Consider the following 20,655-nt stretch of genomic DNA (forward strand, 5'->3'; position numbering starts at 1 on the left):
CACATAATTACCTTATATAGGAACACAGGACAGAAAAATTGGTGTATCTGCAATTGAATGTAGTGCCATAGGAAAGGCTGGTGATACCCACAAAGTCTCAACCCCACACCCAGGACAGGTGCAGTTGTCTCTGGCAGTCTCAAAACCTGTTGTAAAAGACTCGAGGCAGAACCTTTAACATGCCACTAGGGGAGAGGACAATAATGCTGCTGGTGTCACAGGTCTCTGCAACATCGGTGTCAGCATTAAATAAAACTCCCTTATATAACCCTGCAGTACATACCAAAGCCCCAGTGATGCCAGTGACCTATTGGAAGCAAAGGAGTCCCTGCTGTGCCCAAAACTGGCCATTGGTTTGCTCAGGTGTGAGAGCTGATACACACCAAGTACTCAGAAATATTGGTACCCCTAACTCATGCTAGTTTACCTTGCTTTACATCCTATTTGCAAATGTAGCAGTTGCACAGTTGCAGCACTATCAGCACATATAATACAACAGAAATTATCTCCCTGGTTTTCCAACACCAAGATACTGTGTGCAGGCCAAGAGATGAAGAGCACTTTTTTCCCTCTGTTTGTTTTTGTGGATTTTTTTTTTGGTAGATTTTAAAGTTGGAGGCGGTGTTTATTGTGGGTGTGCATTGACAGACTTTGGAAATCTTTTCCCACTTAATACCCATGAAAAAGGAACCAAGGACCAGTTTCTTAAGATTTAAATTCTCCTTGAGTCACATGGAAGGATTTCAGGATGGGGATTGTTGCTGATATTGGCTCACCTTGTCTTGCGTAGAATTTTTAGCTGTATATGTGGTTTTGACAGTCATTTTGAAGGGTGAGAAATGGCTCCATATTTGCATTTTTAACATTCATTATGGAGAAGCTAGAAGCCTGTGGTTTTCAATTGCCTTTCTAAAAGTGGTCAGATGATGAAGACAATCTGTTTAACAAACTGGCATATAAGATAGCTCTCTCCATATGTCACACATTTGCCATTCCATCTGCTGGGTAATAAAGCCAGCAAAAACCCAGCCTGACCAGCCCCTTAGGTGATCTTCTTGTTGTCTTCCACAAAACACCAGAAAAAGTGACAAAATCATTTAAACTTTAAGATATTTTATTTCATTTTGTGCTTCCTGTTGTTCTTGATACTAAATAATGTAGTAAAGACATAATAAGTATAAATTATGTGTTGAAAGTAAGCAGTACTTTTTACTCTTTGTCCTTAAAGAAGGAAATATGGGGGGGTTGTGAGAATATGATGCTCCTCACCAATGATTTATAATAGGAACAATAGGTTAGTGCTTTTTATTTTTTTTAGGTCAATTAATATTAGTGAGGAAGAGTCAGACTCACAATATTGGAAGAGGATGACCGTGTTAGGTCATAGCATAAGGAGTAACAGGGGCAGACAGATGGAAAGCTGTCTGTGTGGTTGAACAAAACGCAGAAAAATACAAAGAGAAGTTAAGCAAAACACCAGTTTGCCAAACAACATTTTTAATATGCACTTTGCATGTAATGGAAAATGAAAAACTTTTTCAATAATTGATTGGAATGTATTTTTCTACCTAAACAAAACAAAAAAAAATCTAGTTGATTAGCTGCTGTAAAATTGGCATTTAATATTGGGGTGTTTCAGAACTTCTTTGATATATGGTTCAGCTGTTCCTTTACAGTCTTCCACTAAATGTAGTATTGTTGATTGCCAAATGATATTAAGGATTCCTGACAACAGTCAAAACTGGGTTCATTGTACTGTTTATAGTGAATTTGATCGTCTTTGTATGCAGCATTCATCTCACAGTTGTTAAAGAAAAACACTTGTAAAAACTTAGTGGTAACTAGGACCTCTAGTAAAGATGCCTTCTACCCCTCATAACAGGTAAAAAGATCTCAACCAGGTGTTTTAGCTGTAATCCAGCTACATAGCTGGACAAGCACAGCAATAAAGTGAAAGTTTATATTACAGCATTATTAGGAAATAAATACTTTCAGAATGCACAGTGGAAAATTGAGCTTTAAGGAAGAGTGTTTTAGCTAGGCAGGAGTCTGCCAGAAAATCCCTTCAATTTTTGAGAATTATTTGGGAAGTTAGAGGAGATAGTAGCAGAAGTTGATGATTTATTAGATGTTTGACTATAAGATGTTCTCAAGGCAAAGATGTGATCGCTAGCTGCAAAATTGTTACTTTCATCCTTAATGGAGCTGGTCTTCTCTAACATTTTAGTTTTGTGACACAATTAGAAGGGTGTGTACAAGCACAACACAGATTTGCTTTGAACTTTTTCAATTAGCTCTTGCAGAAGTCCTCAAGTTGTGTGCATGAAATAGTGCATCGTTGCAGTCCATCTGATGTGGCCAAAGCTCTTGTCTCAAGTGCTAACAGATGGGTACTAAGAAGTCCTTGGTGAATGCATTGTCCTTTGGAGGGACATCTGTGTGTGGCATTGCTACCACGCCCTGATCTAATGTCAGAAATCCAGGTACACGTTGGAGAAGTTCACTCTTCTGCTTGGTGAAGCTCCTCTTTCTGCAGGCATGGAGTGGGACAACCATTCATTCTCAGTTCACAGCTCCATAAAAAGATGCTGTTTCTCCAGCCCAACTTTTTTTTTTTTTTTTAATATGAGAATAAATACATTAATTCTTGAGCCAAAATTTATCCTTTGACAGGCACAATTGTGCAGCATATGTTAGCCACTCAAGTCTCAGTGCCATGAAGACCACATAAGAGCTTCAAGAAAAAAAGGTGCTGCATGAAAACGAAGTATTGCAATTTCCTTCTGTTGAAGCTAAGGAACTTCCCATGGCTACATCCCTGCACTGATACCTTGGAACTGAACTTCAGTTTCTGTGCTGTTTCCAGTTTGTATCAGTGCTTGCATAAATCTTCAAGCAGGAAGAGCTTCTGTCCCTGACTAAAGTACTTGAAACCTAACTCTTATGAAGCACTATGGAGAATAGAGGGATGGCTTCTATTTTTTCCTGAAGAGCAGATGTTGCTGAAACAGAGTATAAATATGGATGGATACTGCTGTGATGAGAATATTATAAAAATACCTATAACACAATGAGGGGCTACTCCTGCAGGGAAGACTGGAATATGTTGTTTAAAACTTGGCAAAAATGAGAGAGTTCAGCTTTTGATTACTTTTTTTTTTAAGTCAGCATAAAACTACGTGGCAGGCTGTTCTAGGAGTGATTATTATCTATTGATTGTATTATACAAAGTATTATATTATGTTATCAGTGATTATATTATCTTGAGTAGTACCCCAGATGATTTTTTGAAGATCATTTTAAGGTTTTGGGAGTCAGAAACTGTGAACTGAAGAGTCCACTGTGTATCACAATTCAAATTCCATTTAAGCTGTTTGTAGAAACAAGTTTGATAAATAGTATTTTAATTTGAGGTTGAAGTTTGTATGGGAGAGATTGGTGGTTTAGGACTTGAAAGTTAAATGCTACATTGTTCACTCCTTTACAAAATAGAGATTGCATTTTTTAACTTTGCTGTATTTTTTCTTACACTCAAAGTTGACTTAAAATCTCATGTTTCTGTATATGTTTTTGTGTGCATAATTGTTGTTTTGTCCAATACATCTCTGTAGTGATCTGTCTTTTTATGTTGTAAAAGCATGTCCTTGCAGTTACTTCAGAAATTGTTCCAATGCCTTCTCAGTTGCCTTTGCAGCCTAACGTGAACTCTTTTTTCCTCCTCTGGGAGAAAACCTGGATTGAATTTTTTCCTTGACTGAAGAATTTGAAGTCCCAGTTTCCACCTCCCATCCTAGATATTCCACCTATATTAAGAGGTGGCTTACTTTCAGGCTTTCCTGTTGATTCTTTTCTGTGTTTTGTTTCAAACATGTACGGGCTTTTTTGTAACGGAGGAATTCAAAAGAGGATATCTAGGTGGCTGTGAACATTTGGGAAAGTAATGCCTGTATTTTAATCCCTATTTCAGTATATTTTCGAGCTTTTCATAAAGAAATACCAATAGGGAAAATGATGGGTCTTATCTCAGAATGTTGTGTAGCCCTGTGGTTATAATCCTTGCTCAGATATGGGACTTCACATTCATTCTTTTTAATATGAGGATTCAAATCTGTTTTGTCTTGAGCTGGAGATATTTGCTACTCTCCACTGTTCTCCGAATGAAGACTTTGTGCTGAACAAAAGGAAGTGTCTCGTAGTTACCTTCTCCTAAAGGGATTCACAGGGTTGTTTTATTTGGCTTTAACTTTAAACCACCATTTTCCCTTTCTACAAGGTTGAAGGATGCATATTGTCTCTGATAGGGACCCTCATGACTGCAGTTTCTCAGATAAAAAAGGCTACCATAAAAATAAATACTTTATAGAGTGCTCAAAATTTTCTGTGGTATGTATGTCTCTTTTCACCAGTGTATGGGTGAATTTGTTGTGTGTTTTGAAATTCTGGGGGAGAATGGGAGAAGTTAAGAGTTCCTAACGTAAGTTTAATTAGGTAGAAAAAGTGAAATCAAAGTGAAGGGTGATGAGGTTTTGACAGATTCTGTGGTACATTCTGTGGTAATAAATATTTGAAACATTTCCACTCAGAAGTTCTTTAGGTTATTAGAGAATGTTTCATTTTCTGAAACCTTAGTATTTCTTTTGCTTATTACAGTTATTTGATATTTGTGCAGCATTTTTTCACAGCTAGTGCAAAACAAAGTATTCCATTATGTTGGATCTTCTACTTCCTGGAAGAAAGGGAGCTTGGCTTTGTGTGTTGATCCATCCATCTGTAATGTGTACATTTGTAGTGCTCTACTGCGAGTTCAAATGCCTAAAGCTGCATACAGGAACAGATTATATGTAATATAATGCGTAATATAATATAATATAGTATAATATGTGCATAAGCACCTTTTATGCCAGAAAATGTATTTTTAGCTATTGCAGGGATTCTTTTGTCACTTCCATCTTTTCACCAGAGGCTCAAAATTGATCCTAGCATTTATGCAAATGCCATATTCAGTATTTTCTCTGTGATCATAACTTGTGACCTTAGGCTTTAATCTTCATATGCAGTCCTCGCATACTTAGTGCTCACATTATTCATGTCTACTGTCATTGCAAAGTCATCCAAATTGTATTTATGGAATTTATATGTGCCATGGTGTACTGACAGTTTTATGGGGGAAATTAATCAGAGCATCTAGAGAGAAGTTTGTTACTTGCTACTTTCTTCTAATCTCTCTGCTCCATTATAATTAATCAGCTTTTTTTTCTTTTTTTATAGCAGGCTGACATAATTTTAATGATGTTTCTTCTGTGCAAGCTTTAATTATATTTTATAATCTATGTTACATTATACTTTCTCCTTCCTTGTGCTAACAGGGTGATAATCTGTAAAATGATGCTTGTCTTCAGGCTTGTGCAGACAAGGAGTGATGAACAATATAGACACAAGCTGTTTTTCTCTTGAAAGGGATGTCAGCCATCAATGTAGCTTTACTTGCTCTCAAGCTGATGGTATTCTTGATAAAATGGAATTCTTCTTTTCAACTAACATGGCCAGAAGTGAAAGGGAAATACTAGACAAAGCCTTATTATATTTAATTATTGCAGCTGTGCCACCTGAAGTAGAAGACACTGGTGTGGTCCTGATTTGTTTGTCATGCTGCATGTTTTCAGTAGTAGGATTTTTGCACTCATGTTGCTCTGAACATTAAATTTTTTCCAGCATGATGACATGAGAAGGCACCTCAGCTGCTTCAGTGTTAAAATGAATTCACAAATCCAGTGATGTAGGTTCATTGCTGAACACAGTGGGCATAGATTTATAGTTTAATTCCAGGCAGCTTGAGTGTCAAAGCTCACAGGTATAAATGACATTTTTATACAAGTGTAAGATCAGATTTTGCTAAATTGATGGTCTTACCATCACAGGAGTATTCACAGGAATTTGGGGTTAATATCCATTTCAGTCTCACCTGGTTTTGGAAAGCAAGATTTTGGGGTCAATGTACAGCAGCATCAATACTTAACAGTCTGTGGTGACTCAAATAGGTTGGATACTGTGATTTACAAGCCAAAGTTAAATCTCTGTTATCTAATGCCCAGCTGAACAGCCCAAGTGCAGAATGCCTATTATTTGCTAAATGAGAAGTAGAGTACATTTAAGGTAGGGTCAACTTCTTTTGACCTTCTAAAGGAATATAGCTCAAACAGAAATCCGGCTCGTACCAAAAGTAGCTACTTAGTGTAAAAGTGCTGCCAGGATTTCATTTTTTTTTTTTTCAGAAAAGAGGCACTTAGCAAGCATTGCATCTAAGTTCTGCAGTGTCTTTTGCCTTGAGGGATATGCAGAGAGGTGTCAAATCAGGCAACTTCTACCTATTTATCTATTTAAAATCAGCACGTTTGTGTTCCCTGAGGTTGTGAGAGCAAAAATATGTCAAACTTCACATACAGATTTTAAAATAAAGGTGGGGACATAATCCAGAGAAATGAAGTTCAGCTTTCTATTCATAAATGCGGAGGTTTATTTTTACAACTCTGCACTGAGATTTCTGTAATGTAATCTCATTCATGGCCTACCATTTAAAATTCTTGTCTTACTTATGCTAACATAAATGAAGAGAAACTGTAGTTACCTCTGTATCACAAAAAGCAGATGCAGAGTTTCTGATAAATGACTAGGCCTCAGATTTTTGAGTGATGAAGATAGGAAGGTTTTTGTCATTGCTGGCTATATCCATTTTTTAACTTGCTTTTCTCTCACCTGACATTTGAGTGCTCTTACCCTCCCCTTTCTTTTCCCCTTCCCCCTTTATTTCTTTCTCACAGATACCTGGCTTCATTTCACCCATTGCTATTTATATGCACTCACTCCTCTTGCCTATACTTTTTACTTTTCCTGCACCTATTTATTTCCTGCACCTATTGTTTGCATTCTTTGCAAGGAAGAAGTGGTGCTTTCTATATGTCTGGAATATCATAATGCAGAAAACTTTACTTTCCATTCCATACTTGATGAATAAGATGAAATTTTTTGCAGAGTAAAACTTCTGCATATTTTAATATAAAGCAAAAATGTTAAAAGATTGTGGATTTTATCTTTTAAGAAAAATGTTTTAAAATTATATTTTTCCGCCTTTATATTATTCTAAAATCAACACGGTGTTAAATAACCTTTTTTGATAGATGTAAAGATATCAGAATGATGGTTTAAATTATTGGATCTCAGGGCAACATCACATCTTTTACTGTATTATCTGATGATTTACTCTGTTCTTAAAATTGATCTTACATTCCTGCAGCAATCAATAAGAGTTGGTTGCAAACAGTTTAGTCAGGCTTTCCTTAAACTCTTCACAGAACGTTAAAGGATGATAAGTGAAAATCACGAACCTTCTGCAGCTGAAGTTTTCTCTTGTTTTTTTTCTCTTGTTGCTTAATACAGTTTTTTTCCTCCCCTGTCTATAAAGCACTGAAAATTTTGCTGCGCTTAAAATGAATTACAGTGTGATTTAAAACTTGTGGACAAGATTTAAAAATAGGCTGGAGAGTCTCAACAGCCTTTGGCTGTGCATATCTGTAAGATACAAGCACAGCTTTAATTCCATGTTCATAACTGTGATATGGATCAGTGGGATGGGAGCAGCTCAAATTGTGATTCAGGAGTAGTGGCTAGGTAAGTCCTGATACTTGTTCCAATTAAGGGTACCGTGAATGTATTAAAGCAAGCTACACTCAGCACAATGTTTCAGTTAACCATTCCATAAGAGTTCCATAGGAAGGCCCACATGTGCTGTAATACTTGTGTCACTTAATAATTATCAGAGTGTGAAAGTTGGAGGAGTGTGTGTACGTGGTTGTTTGCTGGTTTATAACTGGCAGAAATAAGAGAATCTCATTTGTGGTGCCTCTTAGGTTTTCTTTTGAAGAGGGCTTTCATTGTTTCTCCATAAATCACTTTGTCATGGATGCAGTGACACACTTTACTCTTAAGAGAGAAGTAGCAGTATGTTTATTGATATAAAACAGTGGTTAAATATGGTTTGATAGTAAATGTGGCTGTGGTTTAACAAGATTAGATAGCAAGGTACACATTATTTATTTCATGGAGGACAGGGTCAGACAAAACTGCCAAGGAGACCCTCCTGTTGCATCATGGGGTTCAGAAAGGACCCCCTTGCATTCTTAATTATTTTCTGGGGAGAGTTTAGGTGTGTCTGGATCCAGATTTGGTCAGTGGTTTATGTCTAAAGGATTGTATGTGCACCGTCAATTGTTCATCTCAGCTAAGATTTCAGTCTCAGCAAACTTATTCCCAATTCACTTACCGAGTACCTGGCACAATAAGGATTCTCTCAGCCTCAAGGACCAACCTTGAGGGGTGTCTCTCGTCTTGGTGTGCAGCCCACTGTCATGCAGGAGAGTCCAGCAGGCTGTGGGCTGCCCACTATTTATGGAGTGAAATGACTGAGTTATATTTGTAGTTGTATTTTGGTTGGTACATTGTCAACTGGCCCTTAGCTGTTGAGAAGGATTTACAGCCCTCAGCTTAAGCCAGATGTGACTATCCTGACTGCCACAGGGGGCTAGTTCTAAAGCAGAATGGGGTGGGGGGGACACATGGCCACACTCCTTTCTTACGGTAGTTATCATTTTCACTTCACTGCACACTTTCTTGTGAGACCTGTCACCTGCATATTAGGATAGTTAAGAAGAGACTTTCAGTTCACCTCTTAACCATGCCTAATTTCATCCCCAACTTGAAAGTATTTCCTCTGTTCCATTGTACTTTGGAAATATTCATGGTCCTGGATACTCATATGTAAAGAATAAAAACCCAAGCCCAAGACTAAGTTTTGTGGCACAGGTAAGTTCACCTTTTATCTTTCTACATTTTTAATTATTAATTCTTGCTAAGACCTTTTCTTGTGTCTGTAAGTGCGCTTTAATTCATTTTAATAATTCTTTTCTCCTGTGGCACTCTGACACAAGCAATCAAACCGCTCTGCAGGCATGAACCTTAGACTGCGAGACGGTTTCTCACTTCAGACAAATCATATCCATTACTTCACAATTTTGCTTCCCAGTTCAGTAGTGTGCTTGGAGGATCTCAGATGTGTATGACAGGTGCAATCCTCTTTTCATGGATGTGGGCTGGCTGGCCCTTCACTGCATATAATCTTTCTCTCTTATTAATGTGTCCTCACAGCTGAAGACAGAATCATTTCTTCATCTTGTTGGGTTTTTTGCCTGTGAAGATATCTGCACATACTGGATATCTCTTGGAGTTTGTTCAGGATGTATGACAAATCAACTTGCCAAAGGTTTACCTCTTTTCCTCGTTCATTTCTGGGTCTGTGACCTTCTAATTGTTTCAGTGCATCTTTCAGGTCTTGATTACCAGCACAATGAAGTCTCTAATTGATTCCAGGATATTAAATATTTAGTCCATGCCTAAAGTCATGACCCATTATCAAGTGTTCTTTTGCCTTGTGGTAATGAAAATAGTAAGTAAAGCACTTCTCCATCAGAAAGATATCTCTCTCAGGGGATCACCTTCAGCTTTCACTGTTAAAAAAATTGGCAGAGACTTCAACCTCTCAGCAATTTGATTTCATCTGTCACCACGATGTCACTTTTGTCCCTTAATGGTCTTACTGTCTCTTCATCATGCTGCTCATATCCTGGATTTTTAAAGACTTGCTTCCAATTCATCATTATTTTCTATGCTATTTTTATTTCACTGGCTGCTTTTATATCTGCTCATCCATGCTGAGATTCTAATTTAATTGTGTGTCTTTCACTCAGCCTCCTTCACTAATATTCATACATTCCAGTAAGGTATTTTCTCAGCCCTTTTGTCAATCTGCCTTTCCAGGCAAATGTCACAGAGCTGTGGCATGGTAGCAATGTATTATTTACTTTCTAACTCCTATAGTCAGTGTCAGTACTATCTTGTACATTCAGTTAATCTTTCTCAATTCTTCTCTTCACTTATTCTTACTTTTCTGCCTCAGTCTGTCTGCTTCCACATGGTTTTAGCTACACCAAGCCTTGACAGTATATGTCTTCTTCCTGACCTAACTACTTCTTTAATAAAATCTGTGTTGCTGAGATTCCTCTCTGCCTTAAAACACACTGTCATTTTCATTCTATTCCCTTGAAATTTGATGTACCTGTTGAATTTAACCACTTTCCAGATATTCTAGCTTATTGTACCCACTGGTCTTATTACTTCAAATAGGTGCAATCTAGGCTCTATGTGTCTGGTTAATTCAAATTTTACACTGCTATCATTTCAATCTTTTAAAATGCTATTTTTTTTTTTATTATTTTGTAGTCCAGTTGTTCTTTCTTCTGAGAATAGGGGAAACAATCTATCCCTATAACTAACTCACCATCTGAAGCATTTTCAGCCACCATCCATACTAGTTCTTTTCTGTCCACATTTCTCTCCTGGTCATTTCTTTAGGAATTCTAAGTCCTCCTTGATAAATCAGACTCTGTCTTTTTCTTTGTTGTTACCAATGTAGCATATATCCATAGTCTCATTTTCTGGAATATAATACTGAATATATTCCAGATGCTTTTTGTCATCATATGGTAAAGAGAACTCCGTGGAGTTTTTAACTGGGAAGTCAACAGGGGTAGGAATTCAAGAACCAGCTGTTCTTCAGAAGACCTATACTAGCGGTGATGAGTGGAAACACAGATCACCTTGCATTCTAGGGTATACCAGAGTAACTCTCAAGTCATTGTCCAACAGCTTATTTTCACATAGAAAATATAATGTAAAGCAGAGACACCCATTCAGATGTTTCCCTCTGTGATACTCATTTAGGACAACTTCCAGGCACCTCAGTGTTGGGACTTCACTGAACCTTCAGCTGTCCCAGGTGCATCACCTCCCAACTCCCTGTGCACCCCCAGCCCACTCACCGGTGGGGTGGTGTGAGGAGCAGAAAAGGCCTTGATGCTGTGCAAGCACTGCTCAGCAAGAGCTAAAACATCCTTCTGAGTCTTCCCAGCACTGCCTTGGTCACAAACCCAAAACACAGCACAATACAAGCTGTGAAGAAGTTAAACTCAGTCCTAGCCAAAACCGGTAGAACTGCGGTAAATATTTGCAGTGCTTCAATAGGGTCCTGGCTCCAAAGCTGTGGCCCACCCATTACGAAAAAGTTGCATGCTGTGGTCTCCAAAGGTTTTGCACCAAGGGACAATGGAAATAAAAGAGATAAGTTGAGCATATAGATTTCTGGAGCTCAGAGACAAGCATCTTCTGTAGCAAAGATGTAGCATCTGATGCTTCCATTAAAGAATAAATATAATTATATACTGTCAAGTTTGAAAAGACTTTTGATTGATTTACTTATAAAGCATAATTTTAAGTAGAATTGACACTTGATATTTACTGCGTATTAACACTTCTAAGTATGGTTGCACCAGCAGGCATAATGTGAAGCCCTATGAGGAAAATATGTGCTTGACAAGACTCAGAATGGGCTTATTATTAGTATGGCTGTATTTCATAAATGTTTCATGCTGACCCAAGGATATGCTTGTGTACAAACAGAATGCGAACACTTCTGTTTAAACAGGTTTCCTTGTGACTTTGTAATAGCCTTTTCTTTCATATAACTCAGACGGGATGTTTAAAGAACCAAATGTGCTATGTTTGGGGTTTTTTTTTATGTTTCATTTTATAAATTCTGTTTACACATTTGCTGCATTCTGTCTATTCCTCTGCAACCACACGCAATGCTTGGTACATGACTAGTACCACGTTTACCTGTGTTCACTTCCCTGCTGTTATTGCTTAAGATGATGTGTGTGTTTAGCACTACCAGAAAGCTCATCAGGGTCTACCCTTAGTTTGGTGGCAGCAAGGCTGTAAGGGGTGTAACTCTTGGAAACAGTGATTGAATGTATTTCTAGAGTCAAAAACTGTTCATAATGTTTCCAGTTTGGTGTATCTGCAATTTGGTGTCACCCCTACTCTCTTCTTTTTTTTCACCTCTCTCTTCAAGTTGTAATTTCTCTTCTTTTCTGGGAAGCTAAGTGCAATGTTTTAGTATAGTTGTTTAGTTTTATAAAGGTCAGCAAACATGGATATTCTTTATTCAGTTTTTAACAAAAATTAAAAATGGCTCCAGTTTCCATCGAACTGGTGGAATACATTGGTCTTGGGGATAGGAAAAAAATGGGGAATGGTTTTATCATAATGATTCATAATTTTTTGTATCAAAATTACTCTCTGAGTTGTAAAAACATAGCCCTCTAATTGTTTGCCTGTTCTGTCCTTCCGTGTAGGTGCTATGGAGATAGGCTCCTAGGAGGTTTCTTTCATTTTGTTGCAGGGAACATGGACTAAAATAAACTCAGTAGTGACGCACACAACTACTTTTTGCATGAGCAGCATTAAATCTATCCATTGGATAGATTAATCTGAGTCTGGATCAATCTGCCCAACCTCAGCATACCTTTTTTTCAGAGGATATTAGGCTAAAGAGAAAAAGCCAGTAAAGTTGTGTTTTAATCGATCACATTGCATTGAAGACAAACCTTTTTTGGGAGAGAGAGGGGCAATTCTAATCTTTGTGGTGTGGTAGCATGAGAAGCAGAGGTCATCTTCTCTCTGTACAATGAAAGTAGTGCTGTATATGTAAATAAAATATTCAGCTTACTTTGTACCAAAGAAGTAAAACACATTGAAATTCAATATATGTTTAAGATGAAGTGTTACTGCATGTGGGCCGTTGCACAGCATGCCTTTGAGAGATTGCTGAGAGTAAAGAAAGATACTGCCTAAATGACAGGTCAGAAGAATCGTCAGGTTGCAGCAAGTCATCATTTAAAATAAATGAATTTGGCATGTATATTTTGAATAGCTTTAAAGCAATAGCAGAAGGAAATTATGTTCCATATACAGGATTTCCCAGTCAGTTTAAATAGCCCTGCCTTTGTTATAGGCATAATAAATTTGCTGAATTGCAATTAATTTAGCTTTCCACAGAAGGAAATTGTTCATCTGAGCTATTCTTTGTACTTAACACTTACCTGCCTCATTTTTTATAACAAAAAAAAAAACCTGTCTTGGTGGGAATTTACTTGCAGCTCAAAGGCAAAATTGAACATTTGTTTATTTCTCACATCTGGTTAGGTAAAATAACACCTTAAGGAAGTTGTTACCAAGAAAATGAATTTTTCTGTGAATGTTTCAACCAATATTGGTAGGAATAAACATAAATGTGTGTGTGTCAGATAACGTCTGGAATAAAAATGGTTAAGAATCACATTCTGGTGCCTCTGATTAAGGGTGGTAGCTGTATCATTGGTTCCACAAACCATACAAGATCAGGTAAAACATCTGAAGTTATTTTTCTGTTTTGCTTTATCATAAAAATTACTTAACATTGTAAAGATGATTCATTTAGAAAAAGCTGCCCAAAAGGAAGCTCATTTTTAAGAAAACTTGGCAGCTCAGAGTTAATTTTACACACACTTCGCATCAGCATTATTAAAATAGACTGGCTTTCTGCATGTGAGTATATTACTATTCTGACTGGATTTAATATACATTTGTTTTATTTTTGCAAGTCCCTTGCAAGAAACAGAATTATGATATTCAAGCATCAATTCTTGTTTATCAACAGCTTCATTTTCTAATTGTCCATGTGGCAATATTGGATTGGAGATCATGAATAGGATTTTTTTTCTCATTTTACAAGCCTAACACTAAAAAAAGGTATTATGTGTAATTGTTTTAAAAATTGCTGTTTCTTCATGCATGCGACTTCAACAACTTTTTCCATAATTTATGGCCAAAGCTTACTTCTGACCAATAAGACCGCAGAAAAATAATTTAAAAATAGTATTTATGATTGCCATGTTTGGGAACAATCTTCGCACATCAAAATATACAAAGCATTCAGTTATTTTTCAAAATAAAGAAAGAAATGATTGCTAATTAGATAAATTACTTAATGGGTTGTTGACAATTTTTTTCCTTTGAAACCCTTATTGAAAACATAATAAAATATTTCTGAGTCTTAGATTATAAAAAAAACCCCTTTTTCATATTATCTCTAATTTTGTAAAATTTTAATTCAAGTTTACCTTTGAAAACATGTCAGATATACATCTTCAAATCAACATGAAGGCAATTACTACTAATACTTGCAAGTAATTAGAGAAATTACATTTTTTAGCAGCAAGTCTTCAGCATGTTATCAGCATTGAGAGAAATTGCATTCAACTGGCATGAATACAGAAGCAACTACAGAAATATCTGTATATAGCTAAAAAAAGACCGTGGCTTCACACAGGTGTTGGTACAAACGTGCTTTTCTCAGCCATGAAAATATCTGTGTTGAAAATCTTTCCTTTCTGTACTGCTTATCTTGCAGCAACTTTTCACCCTTCTGGATACCACTGTAGAGGCCGAGGGCTTTTGTTAAAAGCTGACTGAGGTCTTTTCCTCAACTTACAGTATCTTTGGAGAAGATGTAAATTCCTCTTTTCCTTTATCAGCACTGTATATAAATTGTTTCTTCTCTACCCCTCCGCACACTCACACCCACCTTTGTTCAATCCTGCAGGTCATTTTGGTACAGAAGTGTTTCTATATCTTATGTGCTTTGTGAAAAAAAGATAGTTTGCATGCATAGGAAGGCTTTCCTAATGCACCTGAAACATAGCATTAAGGCAGCTCATCCAACTGGATTCTCCCTTGCCTTCCCAGAGAACAAAAACCTGTAGTCAGTTACTGTAATCGTCATTATTCCTATAAGCACTTCCCCCTGAAATTACCCATTTACTGACTTTCCACTGCGAGTGGATAATGTTTTTCCTCGCTGTTTGGGGAAATAAAAGAACAGGCAGAGTTAGATGGTGGTGATGTCCTATAGGGGCTGGCATGCACTATGGTGGGATGGGAGGTCACTTAGCAGGGGTTCTTACATTATTTTCAAGGGAGAAGAAAGCTCCCAAATTTCAAGCTGTTTGATTTAGTAGTAGATATTCTGAGATAAATAGCAGGGCATTTTTTATTTACATTCTGTCCTTCATAAAATAATGCAGAAGTCTTTATTTTTTCTATGGGTTTTTTTTTTCCTGGTGTATCTCTTTTTTCAGTGGTACTAGAGATGCTGTGTTTCTGTTAGTTGGGGTTTAAATGCATACAGCATAATTGGTTTGGGGTTTTGTATCAGATTTATATCCCTGAAATACAGAAGGCATGCTCTGGCTTGGTAAGAAGGAATAATATCTTGTGAGGTTGGAGGGAAAATGAGTGAAAGCCAATCTGCTAGCCGCTGACAAAAATGATGGAAGCAATGTCCTGAATCCACCTGAAATTAGGTGAAGAAAAGTGGAGTAGTGGTGAGAAAAGTCTAGGCTAGCATCTTGGTGGAGCCGGCTGATGTGATAAATATGTTCACAGATCTTCTGGCAAGTTTCCTGCCTTGCTCAGGTAACAGCATCAAGCCTAAGAGAGCATCTCCATGTTAGAAAATAACATTTTTTATTAAAGGAGATGAAGCACTCAGATTGGTTCAGGGAATAAAAATTCTCAAGGCTCTCTTACTTCTAATATCATAATGGCTTCCATTCATGCCACGTACCAAGCTCATCAGAATAATGAACACACAGAATAAATGGAACACCTGTCAGTCATTGCCCTAAATCCAACCCTCAGTCCCTGGGCTGCGTCCTGTAAATCCTTATTCCAGACTGAATTTAGTAGGTGAGGTACTGCGGTGTCAAAAGCACCACCAAAACACTCGGCACGTGTTTGAAGCCTTCACAAAGGTGTGTTTTTGGGCAGATGGAGCCTCCCCAGAACATCCAGCACGAACTGCCAAGAGCAGCAGCTTGGGGTGCTCAGGGAGGTAGGAAGCTCTAATGGATCTTCTGCCACCCCTTAGGAAACAGACACTGTGAGGGAAGCCTCAAAAAGGAGAAAATTAAGGGAGTGTTAAAATATACCAGGAAGCTCCAGGCCTAAAAGGTAATATGGTTAAAGAGTATTTCAAAAGAGAGGAAACCTGCCTGAAGGAGGGAGCCATCGTTGTGTTGGAGATGGAAGGAATACAGAAGCTCCTGGAAAGTTGCTCAGTTCCTTGGTGGAGAAAAGGCCATAAGCTAATGGAAAGATTTGAGAGAATAAGTAACATACACAGAAGCAACATTTATTTTCCCTTTTGAGGGAAGACATTCTTGGAGATAGGATTATTTTAATACAGTCTGCTTAGCGTAAAAGCAGTTCAAACAGTCAGCAATAATGGTAATTATTGTGCCATGTCTGGTTTTAATACTGAATAATAAAAGTGGCATATTTTATAAACATCTTCACACAAATACTTTTTCAGGATTTACAGTAATGTCTATATGTATTTAGGAATTCTACTTTTTAAGGAGCTGTATTTATTCACTTAGCTAAATTTCATAATATTTTGACAACTTTTGTCTTTAACAACTTGTGTATTTTTAGCATCAGGGTTTCTCATGGTCTATCTTGAAGAAAATTGTTAAATTGAACTTACTGTTGGGCTATGTTGCCACAGGTTTTCAAAGATTCAGTGAAATATCTGCTAAAGGATTGACAGTGAACAAAAAAATCCTCTCCCCATCCCCCCATCCCTTGGAAGTTAAATGCTTAATCCAGATCTGCTGACAATGTTTTCAGGAGAGAAAGTGAGTTATAAGCATCAAATGCTGGCCCTATGAAGAGATAAATGGATGCCAAATTTTTGATGGAAAGTTTCTCATGTCTGTAGTGACACAGTTTTTGAGGGTTACCTGAAGCACAGGTATGTAAAGAATGTGAGGGTGGGGGTCTCAGGGTTCTGCAATACTCAAAGACATGGGGACCCAGGTTTGCAGTAATTATTACAAATTACTACAAAACTACCATTAATAAAGATATAAGCACACTAATATTCACAAACACACTACAGGCTCTACAAAATTACCACTAGAAAGGCAAATACATATATTAAAACTTATTACAGAATTCCAACTAGTGAAACAAGTATATAGTTACAAACCTTTACCTGTGTGCGCCTGTAAATGTATTATGTGAGGTGTTACTACTGTGGCATTCAGCAAACCACTCCCAGCAGCGAGGCAAATCAGTGGCAGAAAAGTCTCGCTTCAAAGCTGACCCACGTCATGGAGCCCAGAGTCAGCCAGGTGTCCCTAGCCAGGGTCCCAGAGTGTCCAGGAGATCTTGTGCAGAGAAGTTCATTTTGTAGGTAGCAGTTCACTTTTTATCACTTTTGGTGTAACTGAATGTCAGACATCAGTTCCCAGAAGTACTGTTGCTGCCTTGTGTTTTTCTGAAAGGTCAGTTCCTTATCACAGTTTCTTTGTCCTGCACCCTTCAAGGTTTTTTCCTGCACCCATCAGGTTTTCTTTCTTTGTCCTGCACCCATCAAGATCTCTGCCTTACACCTATCAAGGTTTCTTTGTCCTGCAACTGCTCCCTATCAGGGTTTCAGCAGAGCTTATCAGGGATGTCTCAGGGCTCCCACTAAGGAGATGTCCTTTGTCAGTTTGTTTACCCGTCTTTGTGGCAGCTCTGTCAAGATATTATACTTTGACATAGGCACAAAATTTGCAGTTCAAAAATAAAACATAACTGCTGTTTTTAGAGAAATAGTTTACTTAGTTAAAATATTTACTTTTAATGTTAATTGCTGTTCTTTCTGACCTGCAGATTTACCTGTAGTAAGAAAATCTATGCCAGGCCTTCTGAAGCACCCACTCCCTCAGAGTCCTGTGTGCTTGAGAAAGGTGTCAGTTGAATATCCACAGAACATGCCCAGTACATGGCCCTCCCTATATTAATTAATCTTTTACTTGCCTTCTTTGTATTTTTTTTGTGTGTGTGTTTCTTCTTGGCTTTTTTTTTTTTTCATTTAGATTAATTAATGCATTCACCTTTTCTATGGAAGCATAATCATTCAACATTTGAGCTACCATATAAAGCCTTTTCTGCAAGAGTTAGTAGAAGCACTTCAGAATGAGTGGAACTGAGTAATACTGGGTTGAGGTGGGCATGGAGAAGGCTACTTGCTCCCTTAGCTGTGAACTCAGTCATCTCAGAGTACCAGAACAGTGATTCATTCACTGTGATCATTAGTGAAAAGGTACCTGTTACGTAGGCACGTGTGTGAAAAGGGGATTCATCGACCTTTTGTTCCCCCAACCATTCCCATATCTATTTCTGGTACTTCAGCTTCAGAAAGTCTGCGTGTTGAGTCACTGGGCACTTTGTACAGCTTTCAGCTGGCAAGGTCACACAGCAAACAGCAGCTGGATGAAGAATCTGATTTTCTTTTATGTTCAGTTTCTCTCTCTGCTCTCTAAACAGGAATGACAGATCTACCCTTTTCAGGATACTTTCCCTTCTTCAAACATTTTTGACTAGCTGCGTATGGGTTGTGGCAAAATAATGTTATTGGATTGTAATTTACTTGAATTCTTAGACCTCCTTAGTCTGCTGTGTTGATTTTTTTTTTTTTTTAATTGAAGTGCTGTTAAAATGGGTTGGATTGTCTAGAGATAAATTTTGAGGTCTTAATCTAGTGCCTGATGTTGTCAATGAATGCTGTAAAGAATTAAATTTAAAAAGGCTCCAAATACTGCCAGAACAGCTCTGTTTTTACTCTAATCACTTTTCACAAAGGAGTTGCAAGATTGTAGCTTTTTTGGTCTTTTTTTTTGTCTTTTTTGTTTTGTTTTTTCTTTTTTTGTGGTGAAGTAGTATGTCTGGCAGTGCATCTGTGAAATTTATTTTGCACAGTTACAGGCATCGCACCACTTGTCATTTATATGTCTCAATCTATTAGACAGAGAGAAGGAAGGAAACAGAAAAATTCTCATTCAGAGACATTTTGCTTTGGTTGGAGGATGTAAAGTAGGTGGAAAACATCAAGTTTACAAGAATTACTGGAGGATCTTTCAGTCATTAGAATAGTAGTCCAATTCACTCAAAGAACAGCACAATTCTCAGAAAGCAAAACTCTGTATATTGATTATGAAATGTGGAATACTAAAAACTGCTGAAAAATTGTGCAGATGCAGAAGGTAAGAAGGAACTTGAGGAGAAGTGACATATAACAAAAATATGGGGAAGGCTTTGCATTTTCATGGATGTGTAAAAGCAGTGGTGAAAAGTCATTTAAGGTTTCACTCATGCTTGTGTGTTTGCATCATCTTTCATGTCTTGTGTAGAAAAGGAATAGAGCTTAAAGAGGTGGGGTTTTTACTGACACACAGACTGAAGTTTTGAGAAACAGAATATATTCTATTATTTGCCAAAAGAAAAAAGTCTTAGGGGGAAAGTTACCAGCGTTGATACCTTTATTAGAAAAAGGGAAACTTGCATGTTGGCAATCTAAAGTGAGACAACTTCCAGAAGGCTGAAGTGAGATGGCAGGACACAGTGCATGCAGGAAAGAAGACTACAGGAATGAAATAGTGCCTCCATTTTTTGCAAAGCCTGGAGTATATATCAAAAGCTATTTGCAGTTTTGGCTGTTCAGTGCTCACTCAGATGGACACATCCTAATGGTTCACCTTTGACAGGGGAAGCACGTGTTACTCTACTGGTTTTGTTCTATCAGGAAAGAAATAGAACATCTGCTGTCATTTCCTCAGTGTAAAATTGATTGAAATTACATTATAAAATTTTACAGCATTTTGAAAATGGAGGAGCTGCTAAAGTGGATAACTAAGCTACAATGTCTCTGAGAAGTATTAAATATGAAGCAGATTTAATATCCTGACTTATGTTTAGCTTAATCTTATTCTGCTGAAGTTAATAGAGATACAGAAACAAGAGTTGATGGTGTCAAAGTAAAAAATACTGTATTATTTTCTAAGGAGTTCTTGATCTGCCTCCACAGAAGGTAATACATGGAGTCTTAACTTCCGTGAATCCATAACTGACATCCTATTGCATAAACAGGGATCTCATTCTAATTAGGATTCTTGCCATGAGCAGGCACAGAAGACTTTTTTTTTTCTATTTAAACTCCAGGACTGGACTAGAAGCTGATAAAAATTGATGTGTTTTCATTAGCAAGCACAGGTATGCACTGACTGAGAAGACCGTGGAGTCAGGCTCCTAGAACTGCTCATGAGAAATGCTGTCTTCTGATGAGGGAGAGGACAGTGCCAAGTAGCAGGAAGGTTCACTTAGCCAAAGCTTGAGTGCCTTCACCCAGATGGAGCAAAGGGAAGATTTGATTAAGTCTCCTCCTGCATATGCACTCATTAATCAAACGCTTTGAAAGTGCAGGTAACAAGCCCATTACGTAATAGACTGGAAACAACAAGGAGTTAGGATTAATTTGTTCTGTTTCTAGATGATCTAGAGGCTTGCTCTGAGACTTACTCTGAGTTGTATTCTCTTTCTGTCTGCATTTCCCTAATGAAGAGTAACAATATTTAGCTAATTATTAGAAACATGGTAAGATACGCTCTCTGAAATAGTTCTTCTTGCCACATTTTAGCTTGACTTTAAAACTCAGATTGCAGCCTACCATACCTAATTCACTATGAACAAAATGGAACTTAGTAGAAAAAAAAAGGAACATTTGCAAATATGAAACTGTCTTTTGGCAGAAATCAATTGTAGTTGGCTTGTGTATTTATC

The 20,655-nt window shown here is 37.5% G+C and overlaps 1 protein-coding gene across 1 annotated transcript in view; it reads left to right on the top strand.

Moving 5' to 3' along the window:
- CCSER1 (coiled-coil serine rich protein 1) overlaps positions 1–20,655 on the top strand; it is a gene marked incomplete at both ends in the record, with an annotated part of 543,822 nt that overhangs the window by 483,654 nt on the left and 39,513 nt on the right. The gene's annotated exons all lie outside the window — the stretch shown is intronic.

This window comes from Coloeus monedula (assembly GCF_965178545.1).
Source record: "Coloeus monedula genome assembly, chromosome: 5".
Classification (NCBI taxonomy): Eukaryota; Metazoa; Chordata; class Aves; order Passeriformes; family Corvidae; genus Coloeus; species Coloeus monedula.